This window comes from Schistocerca serialis, chromosome 7, assembly GCF_023864345.2.
Source record: "Schistocerca serialis cubense isolate TAMUIC-IGC-003099 chromosome 7, iqSchSeri2.2, whole genome shotgun sequence".
Taxonomy (NCBI): Eukaryota; Metazoa; Arthropoda; class Insecta; order Orthoptera; family Acrididae; genus Schistocerca; species Schistocerca serialis.
Genome location: NC_064644.1, coordinates 355,242,332 through 355,256,383, shown reverse-complemented (window position 1 = coordinate 355,256,383; position 14,052 = coordinate 355,242,332).

The window sequence follows — 14,052 nt, the reverse complement described above, 5'->3', positions numbered from 1 at the left end:
TAGTAGGAAAAGTAAATGCCATTCTAAGGTCCATTGGAGGAATGTTAAAGGAGTGTTATCCATCCATAAAGGAGATGGCTCACAAAACACTTGCCCACCCAATTTTTAAGTATTGCTCTTCTGCCTTGTGTCCTTACCAGGAACATTAATGGAATCTGTAGACGAGATTCAAAGAAGAGTGATGCATTTTGTCAAGGGATAATTTAGATGCTGCAAGATGCTAAATGATTTGCAGTGTTAGATAGTACAAAAGAGATGTTCTGCATCAAGAAGCGTTTACTGTTGAAAAAAAAATTGGGGCAACATATTACTTCCTGCAACATACATCTCGTGGAATGACTGCAACAAGAAATTGAAGCTAATAAGGAGGTTTATGAAAGGGCATTCTATCGACACGTCAGTCGCGATAGTAGCAGACGCTCTATCTTCAGAACAAAATTTAAGTAATATACTTCTTTATAAAACTATTCAAGGTTGGGTAATAAAAGTATGTATACTCAGTGGGGCAATGCCGAGCTAACTTCTCCATTGGAGACCCATGACCCATGACCACCAAGGTCATTGCAGTCACTATTTTCTTACTGTACTGCGATCGAGTGAGGAAGCGCACTGGCTAGCACGATGAACTTGCTTTCGGGAGGGCGACGGTTCTGAATCGCGTTCGGCCATCCTGATTTACGTTTTCCGTGATTTCCCTAAGTTACTTCAGGCAAATGCCGGGATAGTTCCTTTGAAAGGGCACGGCCGATTTCCTTCCCACTCCGTCCCTAATCCGATGGGACCGATGACGTCGCTGTTTGGTCCCCTCCCCCAAATCAACCAACCATTTGTTTGCGACTGACGTGTTTGTGTGTGCAGCTCTGTTCCGGAGAACCTCGCTAGGAATTGTACATCAGGGTGAATGAATGTTAATGGTAACGTCTAACTCCTGGAAACATTAATTATAAATTTAGTGTGTGGTTGGTTGGTTGTTTCGGGGAAGGAGACCAGACAGCGAGGTCATCGGTCTCATCGGATTAGGGAAGGACGGGGAAGGAAATCGGCCGTGCCCTTTGAAAGGAACCATCCCGGCATTTGCCTGGAGCGATTTAGGGAAATCACGGAAAACCTAAATCAGGATGGCCGGACGCGGGATTGAACCGTCGTCCTCCCGAATGCGAGTCCAGTGTCTAACCACTGCGCCACCACTGTGCTCTATACTAGTAGCTGCTTCATATGTAGAGTGACCTAGTTACATACTGCCCTGTAGCTCCGGTCATAGGCTGCTGGTGGGGTGGGATATTGATTAAAGACAGAGTGCTGTCCATTCAACTCCGCGTAACTGCTTATCCAATTGTCTGGTATGGCACAGCGCTGTGAGTTTGCTAAGAGTAGCAGGGACTGCTGATGAATATCAGCAGCCATGTGGCCCTATCCAGTGAGGTGTGTGGTGAGAATTTGCAGCACTCTGGCATGGTACTAAATTTTTTGTGTGCACAGGACCTATTCAGCACGAGGGAGTGGTAGTGACCTTGTGGTAATTATTAAATACTGGAAGTGTTACAGAACTCTACGTGTGTTTATGGATGACGATCTTGAAAAATTAGTTGGAAGTGGTTATTTGGAATACAGGAAGAAAATTGACATGGAAGTGCAATTTAATGGTGTGATCTAGTTCTGAAATCTATGTAGGGTGCACCAGAGGGTTTCTCATTATTTTAAAGTTAAGGTAAGTAGATTTTATTTAATTATACACCATTTGTCACAGATCCACTGTTCTGATAACTCTATGGAATCATGTATTTGTCTTTGTTTCATGTTTTAAAACGTCTGACTGTAGAAATTTTCCTAATAGGATCGTTTTCGATTTCTTCCCGGTATTTACAAGTCTACTATAACCTTATAGTCTTAGACTCCTCTAAGGCATCCTGATAATGATGTCATAGTGCGTAGGCCTTCGTTTTTGACTCACTAATAGTGTAGGGCCAAGTTTATTACAGTGAAATGCTCCTACATAAATGGACGTGGTATAAGAACGAGGGTATTTGTTTAAAGAATGCACAGTAGAAACTGTCAAACTTTTGAAGACTAGTATTTATGGTAATCAGTGTGTGGCCACAGATGACAGTCTTGAAATGTCAGTGTTTGGAATAATGGAGAAAAAATCATTAAAATCGTAACAAAGAATCCCAAAATAGTAACAAATTGTCCAAACTGTAAACAGAAATAGAAGTTGGTCATACGTTGGAGTGCTTGCAGAAAATGTCAGACATGTCATCACTAAATTATACTAACTCAGTGAACACCTTTCACACATTGACTACAATGTCTAAGTGCTTGATGTCATAGAGATCAGACAGGTAAACATTTGTTTTTATGAGCATTGGTGAACAGTCTGTTTACACTAGGGTCATTAATTGCACTTGCATAAACATTACTTAAGAGCACACATGCGTGATTTGTTTGCATAACAGGCAATACCAAGTAATATTATTCTTTACATAAGGAGAACAATGAGCTCTTTGAGCTCGTTGTCTTACAGCTCAAGTACTAACATTTTGTATGCTTTCTTTACTAAACACAAGATTAGGTTTATGAGGTGATCATCTCCTTCATTCCTTAATATATTCGATTACTTTTCTTAACAACTGCCACAGTTCCATGGTTCAATTACAAAAGGAAAAGAGGCTTACAGTGCAGAACGATGAACAACAAGAAGAGATGCATTGTCTGCAAATAGTGCATTTGGACACATCCTCTCATAGGCAGAACCACTTTACAGAACATTTAGCATACTTGTGAGCTTGAATTGTTAAGTAGACACAGTTATGTGTAAACAAAATTTTAAAATCGAATGATACTCCCAATCAGTTAGTCACTCCTTAGATGATTTGGATGCCTGTTAAGTTCCATAACACAGCTCTACAAAATAAATTTTTTTTTTCGTTGCCAGGGAAGTTTGAACGAAAATGGGATATTGTTATGATACTCATTCCGAGTATATTTGTACTTTTTCCAAATTGGCTCTGGTTTTTGAGATATAGGTTATTTGTGGAAATGAGAGTTTCATGTGGATAATATCGACTGCAGGGTCCATATATGGTGTAATGTATTTGCTACCTGTTTTATAATTAGTCATATTGTACTATCTTTATTAAACAATTGTGCTCAGGGAGTGCATCTGTGTGGATGAGGATTACATCATGCAAACATCACACTGTCACCATGTGTTCAGTCCTGTTGTGCGGTGCGTGTGTTGAAGATATTGAGGGTTGTGCAGATTTGAATTCGGCGGTACTCGACATTCATTTGTTGGCCGAGGTAATCCCCGCAACAGCCGATGGGTAGCGTTCAGTGTAAACAAGAAAAATGGCGATGGTCGAAAGTCACACACATGTGCAGTGCAGCTTCAAGGAGATAGAACCTTTTCATCGTGACGTAGCAAATAAGAGGTGAGTATTCATTTCACACAAAACAATTAATGATGTTTGTTGGATGTGATTGACATGCAAATACAAGAAAGTTCTGCATAATATGTAGTATTTGTGCAATTTTGTTTTAGGAAAACATGAGTTCTTCACGCCGTCTTTGCGTGAACCATCCAGATGAGTTCTGCTACATTTGTGGTGAATACGTTCTTCAAAAGAACAGGAAGAATATCACTCCTTTTGTGAAGGAAGCGTATCTGGCATATTTCGGAATTAAACTTGGAGATCAAGACAAGGCGTGGGCACCCCATAAAGTTTGTAAATGCTGTGTGGAGTGATTACGGCAGTGGACAAAACGAAAAAGGAAAAGCTTAAACTTCGGAGTGCCTATGGTATGGCGAGAGCAGAAGAACCATACAGATGATTGCTATTTTTGCATTGTTAATGTGAAAGGTTTTAATAGGTTCAAAAAACGAAAGTGGGAATATCCCGATTTGGAGTCAGCAAGAAGACCGGTGGTGCACAGCAACGATGTTCCTGTACCAACCTTCACAACATTACCCACGCTAACATCATCAGATGACGATGTGCACGGCGAGGAATGTACAAGTAGTGGTTCGGAATACGAAGGACGTGAAACACAACCCCAGCAGTTCGACCAGAAGGAGCTCAGTGACTTTAAAAGCAAGCATCAGAACTCTTAGCATCCAGGCTTAAGGAAAAGAACTGTCTTCATCCAAGTGTTAAAATAACAGCTTACCGGACGAGAGAAGAAAACCTTCTTCCATACTTCAACCAAGAATAGGTTATAGTGTATTGCAGCAATATACCTGGACTTTTACTTGAATTGGGGCTGCCGGAATATAGACCAGAGGACTGGCGTCTCTTCATAGACAGTTCCACTAGAAGTTTAAAATGTATTCTCCTACACAATGGCAATCGTTACGCATCTATTCCAATTGCCCACTCAACAAAACTTTGTGAAGCATATGCTAACATCAAGATGGTTCTGCAGAAAATTCAGTATATGCAGCACCAGTGGTTGATTTGTGTTGATTTGAAAATGGTGAACTTCTTGCTTGGACAACAAAGTGGATACACAAAGCACCCATGTTTTATCTGTATGTGGGATAGTAGGGCAAAGCACGAACATTGGAAGCAGAAAACATGGCCTCCAAGGGAACATATGGCTGTTGGTGAAGCAAACATCATTAATGAACCTCTGATTAGTAGGGACAAGATTGTTCTTCCACCATTACATATTAAGTTAGGACTAATGAAGCAATTCACCAAAGCTTTAGACAGAAATGGTAATTGCTTCACATACATCTGCAATAAGTTCCCTGGACTCAGTAGTGAAAAACTTAAGGCAGGGATATTTGATGGTCCTCAAATTCGCAGGCTCATCAACGATACCAATTTTACAAGTGTCATGACTGCCACTGAAGCATCGGCCTGGAACAGTTTTGTCGCTGTTGTAAAATGTTTTTTGGGCAATCATAAAGCTCCCAATTACGAGGAACTGGTCAAAAACATGCTCACTAACTTTCAAAACTTAGGAGCTATCATGAGCATAAAATTTCACTTCCTTCACAGCCACTTGGATCGATTTCCTCGTAATCTAGGTGATTTCAGTGAGGAACAAGGAGAGCGGTTCCATCAAGATATGAAAGGAATAGAGGAAAGATATAAAGGAAGATGGGACAGGCATATGATGGCAGATTATTGCTGGAATCTGCAACGTGACTGTTCTGAAGAGACCCATAAAAGGAAAGCGTGCAGGAAGCGGTTCGTCATGGACGGAAAATGATATACTTATAGAGAAACTTTTCAATTATGTTTTATACGTGGACAAATGCCTATTAGGTTTTCATAGAAGCTATTTATAAAGATTATTTTCTTTTTTCATTGTAGTTTGTAGCCCTCGAGTTCAGTATTAGCAATTTTTTCTAATTTTTTGAATAAATCATGCATTATCTTAAAAACTAGAGCCAAACTGCGTCAATGGTTGCTATATTCGTCCTCAGCACCACTAACCCATCCTAAAGCCACTCAAATATCCTTGGCAAGAAAATGAGTGTTGACCAGTGAATAGATAAAAACAAGCATAACTACAGTAACACATACAAAAGACACTAGTTTATCAAATAGTCTTGAAATCATGTTTATGTCATTACCTCAATATTCTAGTAACTGGTTTAAGTAACTAACAAATAATAATACATTAAATTTTAATTAAATAACAAATAATAATATATTAAATTGGTCAGAAATGTTGACTCATGCTCAGTTGACGTCTGAATGGCTGCCAACCAAGCCTTGCATTGGATAATTTTTACCGGAGGAAAAATTTTTTGTTAGTTAATAATCGATAGTAATTTTCTCACAAGAAGACCCTTGATATATGACTCTGTTAATTGTTATCTGAAAGTTGGACGATTCAGTATAGAATTTTTCATGACTTGCAGCCTCATACTTCACCTATGCACTATCATATTGTGGGGATTAAATGTACAAACCAGGAAATCGTTTACAAGTTGCAGATGCAAACCATGAATATCTTAACAAAACTATTTTTTCTTTAAAAAGGAAGGAATGGTTAGTTGTTCGTTAGGAACTATGAATTACTGCTTGAATGTGTAACTGGGTTTGTTCTAATAAGGAATTAGAAAGTTAGAAATGCTGATGTTATTATGAGAGCAATCGCAGTAAGCTATAGTTACATTAGTTTTGAAAAAGAAGCTAATACTCCAGTAACATTAACACTCATAAAATTTGTCAAAACCTCTCTGGGTGAATTAAAATTATATGTGTGACTGGGACTCCCATGAAAATGAGCTATTGCAGTATCTTGTATGGACTGGTTTGAGCCTCAGAATCATTGTAATTTGGTAAAGTTGGGAAGGGAGTAGTGACAAATTGAAATATTTGCTAATCCGTCAGGCATGCTTGAATAGATCTTTTGGAAAATTGTTGCCTTTCAAAGACAAGTTCCTGCTTGTTAGATTTTCTAAGAAAAATCCAAGATCTGCTTGAGCATAGATCCCCCGACCTCTTGGTTTGCAGTCAAGAGATTTACTGCTTTTTTTGCTCCTATGTTCTTATCTTAGATGACTCTAAAAAAAAGGAACGAAAATCAAACGTAAGTCACCACCACTTTTACCCTCATAAAAAACAGCTATCTCTCTTCATTCATTGTCCCTAGGAATTCCCAAGAATTCTCCCAAAGTGATAGGATCCACAGATTGTGATTGATCATTTTTTACTACTTTTTAAATTTTTATTTATTTAAATATTTTTTATTACGTGTTTATAATTAGAAAATGTGTACAAATGAGAATCCTATGAAACCAAATAAAGAAATATTATTCATAGAATAAACTAAAATAGCTCTGTATAGTACTTGAGCTAAAAGAATCTTTCTTGAAGAAATTGTGTAACTGAAGTTTCCTTATCCACTTTACATTGCCGTTTTATGTGTTCAATAATGCCACATAACATATCTACAACAGACTCCAACTGTTTCGCTAATTCAGAGGACGGAGAATATATAAAAACACTGCATAAATAATTTTTAGAGAGCGTGTGGTACCTAAACGTGTGTAGAAGGGCACTGTGAGCATTTTGCTGGTACCACTAGTAACCAGGCTCCATTTTCTCCCCTTCATCGAAAGTAGCCAATGGTCATTCTCTTAAACCATGTAAGCGCATGATATTTTGCAAGGGGGGTCGGGATGTAACAAGTTAAGATCTTCCGTGACAGTCACCAAACGCTGGATAACAACATGTGCGTGTAGCATTGTGCTTCAGTGTCCAGGAGGAGACAGCCAGAGAAAAGTGGGGACTCCATTAATCTGATAGCGTGGAGCCAATGACTCGTTGCATAATTTTGTTGGTGACTAGATACCAAGTCACACAAATCGTTGTTGGCAGAAAGTGGTGGTGTATTGTTTTCCAAGCTCGTTTCCAACTGACAGTTGGTTACTAGGTTTCTACCATGTTATGTGGAATTGCCTACAGAAGGGTGGTGAAAAATCTTTTGTCTTCGGTGGGGGCTTTGCATAGAGATCCAAAATCACATAGAAGTATTTGAGAATGAGCTGTGTCGCGAATTGTACCAACAACACTTGCGACATGCGAAAGAACCTCCAATACAAGACCCATGAGGAAGGTGTGTTGACTGTTCCATTGTTTCTGCATTTTGCTCATATAAAGGGCAAATGCCTGTGGCTGGACGCTAACCAGTCCCAGCCCGCGTTGTGGAGTGGGAGGGTGGACGTGACATGACATTATATATGTGTCCTCTGGATAGCAAATAACAAAAGGCAACCTGAAGTCTGCGACCTATCACTGCTGGCAGGAGGAGCAGCTGTGCCACGTGATTGAGTTATGGCACTATAATAGAGCATTAAGTGGAAGGGCTGCGGGTAAGGAGGCAGGCGTAATATAATAGTTCTGAGCATAATTTTATTCTAACCAACCATCCAGTAAAATCCACTGGTACTCTTAAACCCAAACTTTTAAAAACTACTCGAAATAATTGATTTAAAACAATATGTCAAAAAATGAAGCGTTTAATTTAATTTAATGTGGTACCTTGGCTAAGAAAAACTTTACAACCGGAACTGAATGTAAGATATGCCCTCATCCTATCACAATTACTGCAGTTCCTCATTTGTCTATCTTTTCTCAACGCAAATAGTTACAAAGGTCAACACAACTATCCGAGTTTGTCTCTGTAGGGGACACGAAAATAACCGTCTGACAACGGTACATATGAATAACATGACAAGTTTTCGGACTCCTTCTCCCGTAGAGTTTTCTTAGTTAAATATACGCCACAGCTGAGACACATAGAACAAGCCCGGTATTCAAACCCCTGGGCGACGACGGTTCCAATCACCACAACTCACTATAACTCAAAAAGGTTAATGATTGGTACTATCCACGGTGTCACCGATACCGACCAATCTTCTGTCCGGAACACGTCGTGTGGCATGTTGATGCAGGCCGGGGCTCCGTTCTTCCGTCTCGCTCCCTGGTTGCAACCGTTCTCCCTGTAGCTGGCTCCGACCATCCCTCATGGTAGTCGGCAGAGGGCGACACCTAAGTAGCGCTGGTCGCGCCACACTGTAGTACCGGGGCGGGAAGGTTGCGTGAGAGATTCAAAGGCGTCGGACAAGTGGCGATGATACCATCGGCACCGACACCGCATAGAGGTTAAGGTATTCAGTATATTGCAGCCGGTCCAAGTCCTAGAACAGGTTTTGATGCACCGTTGTATGTAAAATCTGTAGTAATAGTCAATAGTTTGCCACAGTAGTTCCACACACATCCTTTATAAATGTGACTGCCAAATATCTCAGTTCAGTAACTGTCAGGAGGGGGGTGACAGCCCCTGGTGTGAGACCATACCCGACATCTAGCGCAACTGACTCGTTGATGTTCTGAAGACTGACTGCAGCCTGTCCATATCAATCGATCTAGTTTAGTACGCTGTGGATTTCATATGGTGAGCGCCACCATGTAAGTTACTGAGAGGAGTGTTGGAATCAGTGGAGGTGCAACGTCCTGTGGTGGAAGACATGTGACCCAGGATATACGTGACCTGGCTTGCCGCATTCAGAACACATTTTAAGCTGGCAGCCATCAGTATCTATGGCCCGGCAGCCTCCTATTTGGAGGAATCATGGTACATGTCGTCAGATTTCAATGCTTACCTCCCGTCCTCCATTGAGGAATGGATCCATATTAAATTTTGATCGCTTTTCTGCCACCTGTTCCTGTACTATACTGTAGGGGCGGATCGCCGCCACAATGTTGCCGCCAGAAGTTCGAAGAGTAGTTCGAATTTGCGTATAGTCCACAGTTTCAGTCTGGGATGATCGACTTTGACCATGCGAACATTTCTGTCTATGCAGAGGTGGAGTCCTTGCTTCATTTCTCGAAGAACCCTGTCACATGGAGCGTTGTTAGTAAGTTTCAGACAGACCGTGTTACTTACGATCAAAAACTGGATGTCGATGATATCGGCCTCCAGGATCTTGGCATCTTCCTTGAAAAAGTCCTGGACATCGAGTACATTTAATCTAGCAAAGTCATTTCTAAATGAGAATTTCAATGTTGATTTTCGGCGTTGATTCGCCATGATGCTGTCGTGCAAAGGCCTCACATTAATGTCGGTTGGAGGAAGTAAACAAGGCGTGCGTGCTCGCACTGCAGGTGTAAAGGAAGGAATGAAGAAAGATTGGGTTTAACGTTCCGTCGACATCAAGGTCAATAGGGACGGAGCACACGCTGATTTTGCCAAGGGTGGGGAAGGAAACCAGCCATGCCCTGTAAAAGGAACTATCATGGCATTTTCCTGGATAGATTTTCCTGGACAGGGAAATCACGAAAAACCTAAACCTGGTGGCCGGATGCGGGCTTGAACCGTCATCCTCCCAAATGCAAGTCCAGTGTGATACCATGACGCCACCTCGATCAGTTCGCAGGCAGAAACATGCAGCAAGTTCGCTCTGCTCAGCTCTAAAACCAGACTGCCACTAGACCGCCAGGCCCGACAGAATGCTGTAATACACGGCGAACCAAACTTTGTGCACTCGGACACCATAGTATGGTTCCTCGAAAGCTATCAATTCAAAAGTGTGTGTAACAAAAACTTTTCTGTGCATATTACTAGTAGAAAATGGAAATAAAGGAAAGGTAATTTAGTAACATTTTATAAACATACGTACACTTCATGCTTTCTTCATGAAGTCCTAGTCTTAAGAAATGCAAGAACGTATTAAGCATGAGTCAGTAACATGCTAGACTTTAATATCATCAGGTTGTCAGAGCCCAGTGAAGTTTTTTGGAGCTATTAATGCTTAGACATTCCTTGCGTACCAGGTGAGATTATTTGGTGCTGCTACAAAAAATGGCCGACTAATTGTCAGCAATTACTAGTATAAAAATACAGTGAAGATAAAGAAGCATTTAAGAACACATTGCGTGAACTGGAATTTGGTTTACACAAGCACAACGCTGGGGAATGAAGGACAGAGCACGAAAATAACTTCAAAAGAGCTCCACAATGCTATAATAATAAGAAGAATGGAGCACCTAAAGGATGAAATTATTTCTGCAGACTGTTGGGAGGAGGAAACCATTCTCGATGTCATGCACCACAGAGAGGAGTTTGGAGTATCTATCATAGTCATAACAATGGCCAGGACAGTATCAACTCACTCCATGATTGGAGGGAGAAGGAGCAGAAATCATAGATATCAGGTCAGCAATTCGCTGGAGTGACAATCAGATAGCAGATCATCACAACACTGACTAGACGTAATACTATGGATGCTCTGCTGACACGCACAGAACAATTCGGAATCATCGTTGTAAATTTTATCAATTACAGTGATATATCAGGGTGCTACTGGAGGACAAGAAAGTAGACATGACATACTATATGCATCCAGTAATTAAGTTTACTATAGAAGATGTACAAAAGACACAGATAGTCGATGGCATTTCAAAACTGTATTGTTGGTTTTCAGTGGTCATTGATATCATAAAAGAAACCAAGAATGAAAGGAGCTGTACTGGGAAATTTCACAGAATTAAATCGTCAGATGTGACTAAAATTTGTATGTCAAGGACACATGTCAACCAGAATTTTTTGATGCTACCTATGTTGGCCATCACCCTAATTATCAGGATGCTTTTCTAGAACAGTAGCCAGGCAGTATTAGATCTTGGTAGAAGAGAAAGCGAAGAAAATTAACGTTTCAAAGAGCAGCCTATTTGAGAGCAGTTACCAGAAAACTGTTTGAAACTGTGCTACACACAAAGGCAATGTACAGAAGAAAACGAAAGTAAAAATTGTGACCAAGAGACAATAACAACACATGAAAGAAGTAATAAGGACGAAAATCCATGGCAAATGCACGGAACAGATGGAAAATCTATCAGAAGTGAGGGAGAAATTACATAGTATCTTAATTGCTAATGACGAAGTTTGGTCGCCAAAACAAGAATGATCAAAAATTTCCAATACACATTTAATGTAAAAGAGCCCAAAAATTCTTTTGTACCTCCATACACCATCTCGCTTGTCTATAGATGCAAAGTTTATATGGACACTCGAAAAACGTTGAAAGATGATGTAACTGAATATGTTGTTTCAACTTGTAATAGTGCCTTGAAAGTGGTTGATGAGAAAGAAAAATCCCTATGCCTCGTTCTGCGTTCTTGGCAGATGAATACCAGGATTGCTCCAGGAATAGACTGGCCTGAGAAGCAAGAAGAGTTATTGCAGAGGTTTGATGGAGTCACAGTTTTTTCCTCAATAGATCTGAGATGGAGCTTTTGGCAACTAGAATATATGTAGCTTTCCTTGTATTGGAGCAATCTTATGGGTCCTCACTTTCCATTCGAACTGAACATGTCATCTCTGGCTTTCCATCACTGAGGATGAGAAAAGGGCTGAGAGCTTCTCTAGGACTCATCAACTTAGTAAGTGTTTCGTAACTGTAGACACATTAGCAACACCACGGCTGTGTAAACCTACAGGCAAGAAGGTGTCTAGGGTATGGGATGAAACAGCTGAGGTAGATCTCCAAGCATTAACTCTTTGAGTGCTGCACCGGTGTGTGCGGCTGGCCGCGTCAAGCCTGCCTTGGGGCCACCTAATCCATGTGCTTGCGCTGGCAGCCACTTCCGTGGACTGTTGTGTGTGCCTGAGCTCTCTGCTCGGCAGTCCTCGCCCCGGCTTGAGTATTTCTGGAACCACAGCAGTCGTGATAGTCTCACAGTTAGTGTGATCGCCGACGTTACAAATAAACGCAGGATATCTAGATACTTATTCCATAGCTTTGAATCTGGTGATGAATTGCTCGACAGATCTAATGTACACTCAAACTGCTTACGCTGCCAACATGTAACTGCTCATCAAAGGCTTTCTTTCATTTGCCGTTAGTTCTTGTGAATCGTCATAAGGTCTCAGTATACATTTATGTTTTATTTGGCGTACTGATACTTAATTATCAGATTTTTGTATGCAACTTACGATGTAAACGCTGTAGAATCCGCAACGACCAAACGTTGATGTTCTTCCTTACTAGCGCAATAATTCGCCATCAAAAAATCTTCGAGGGAAACGTGTGGATGCCGAGACACACTTTTGAAGCTAATCACTGTATTTTGAGAGCATTAACCCAATACATTATCCCCAAGGAAACTTCAGAATAAAAAATTCAACATTTCTTAATTCTTTTTACATGGGATGCAATTGTTATTGCGTAGTAGAAATAAACAATGATTTATAACTTTTGTTTAAGAATTAGGTAAGGAAATACTCAAGTTTCTAATCTACCTAATTAAACATCACCCTTAATTCCTAATGAGCTTTTGTGCTTCAGAAACGGGCGAGTGCGTACAACTGACCAACGTGTGCCGAGACGCCATTTCCAAGCGTAGACCTAGAATTTTTTCACAAATACAGTGTTCTGGAAAAATTGGACAGCAATCCGTTACTGAATATTACTAGAAAATTGTAGCCTGGGTTGTGGTAAGAGATATTTTTTTAAGCAGTGACTAGTTTCGGACGAAGCCCATTTTCAAACAACCATGTCAAAAAGGAATGTGACAAACACATTATATCTGTTAATAAAACCATAGAATATCGATAGCTATCCATCTTCTATGGTTTTATTAACAGCTATAACGTGGTTTCAAAGTCTTTGTTTTACATGGCGGTCTGAAAATGGGCTTCGCCCGAAACTAGTCCCCGCTTAAATAAATTTCTTTTACTGCAACCCAGGCTACAATTTTGTAGTAATAATAATGCTAGAATTTTTGTTTAATTAATGTTATTTGCACTAAGTTTAAGGTTTAACTTCTACCAAGAAGTTATGGAAGAATCATAAATTTGTTCTAAGTTTTTATTTTTGCACCTTCTATATGAACATTTGAAGCATCCAGTCTGTGTCAGCACAGACTGGATGTTTCACATGTTCGTACATAAGGCGTTTGTCAGGAAAATATTTCATCTGGGGAGGCTCTTCGAGCTCAGATAATTCGGTGATTTTTTTTGCACAGTTATATTTCCCATTCCTCTTTCTCATTCGGCCTTTGGCCCGGCAATGGCAAAGTTAAATTTTTTTCATTTTTGTAATTTTTTAAAAATTTATAAGTAATTTTTTTCAGAAGTAAGGGCTTCATTTCATCTTCCAGCCGTAGCAACTTGGATATAAGTGCTTCTTTGCGTGGTATGTTTCAAAACATGGGTCAACGCACAAAGGTACATTGCATGTTTAGCATTCATATTTCATTTCTCGACGCACATTCTGTTTCGAGCAGACTACACATCTACGCCATAGTCCGCGTTCTTGGACTGGTCACTTGGAATGACATGTGGAAAGTGCCTCCCAGTAAAGCGAAGAGGATTCTCGTCGTCAGAGCGTCTTCCTTTCCTATCTCTTCTCCGTTCTGTAGCAAATTTTTCCACAAGTTCTCGTACCAGACATAAATGAAAATCTGCCAATAACATTTTGCTCCCTGTCACCGATCTGTGAAGAGTGTGAGCCTTCAAAACACAAAAGTCCTCAACATGAAAAAAATCTTTTTGTACCATTTAACAAATTTACGCACAGATGCAACA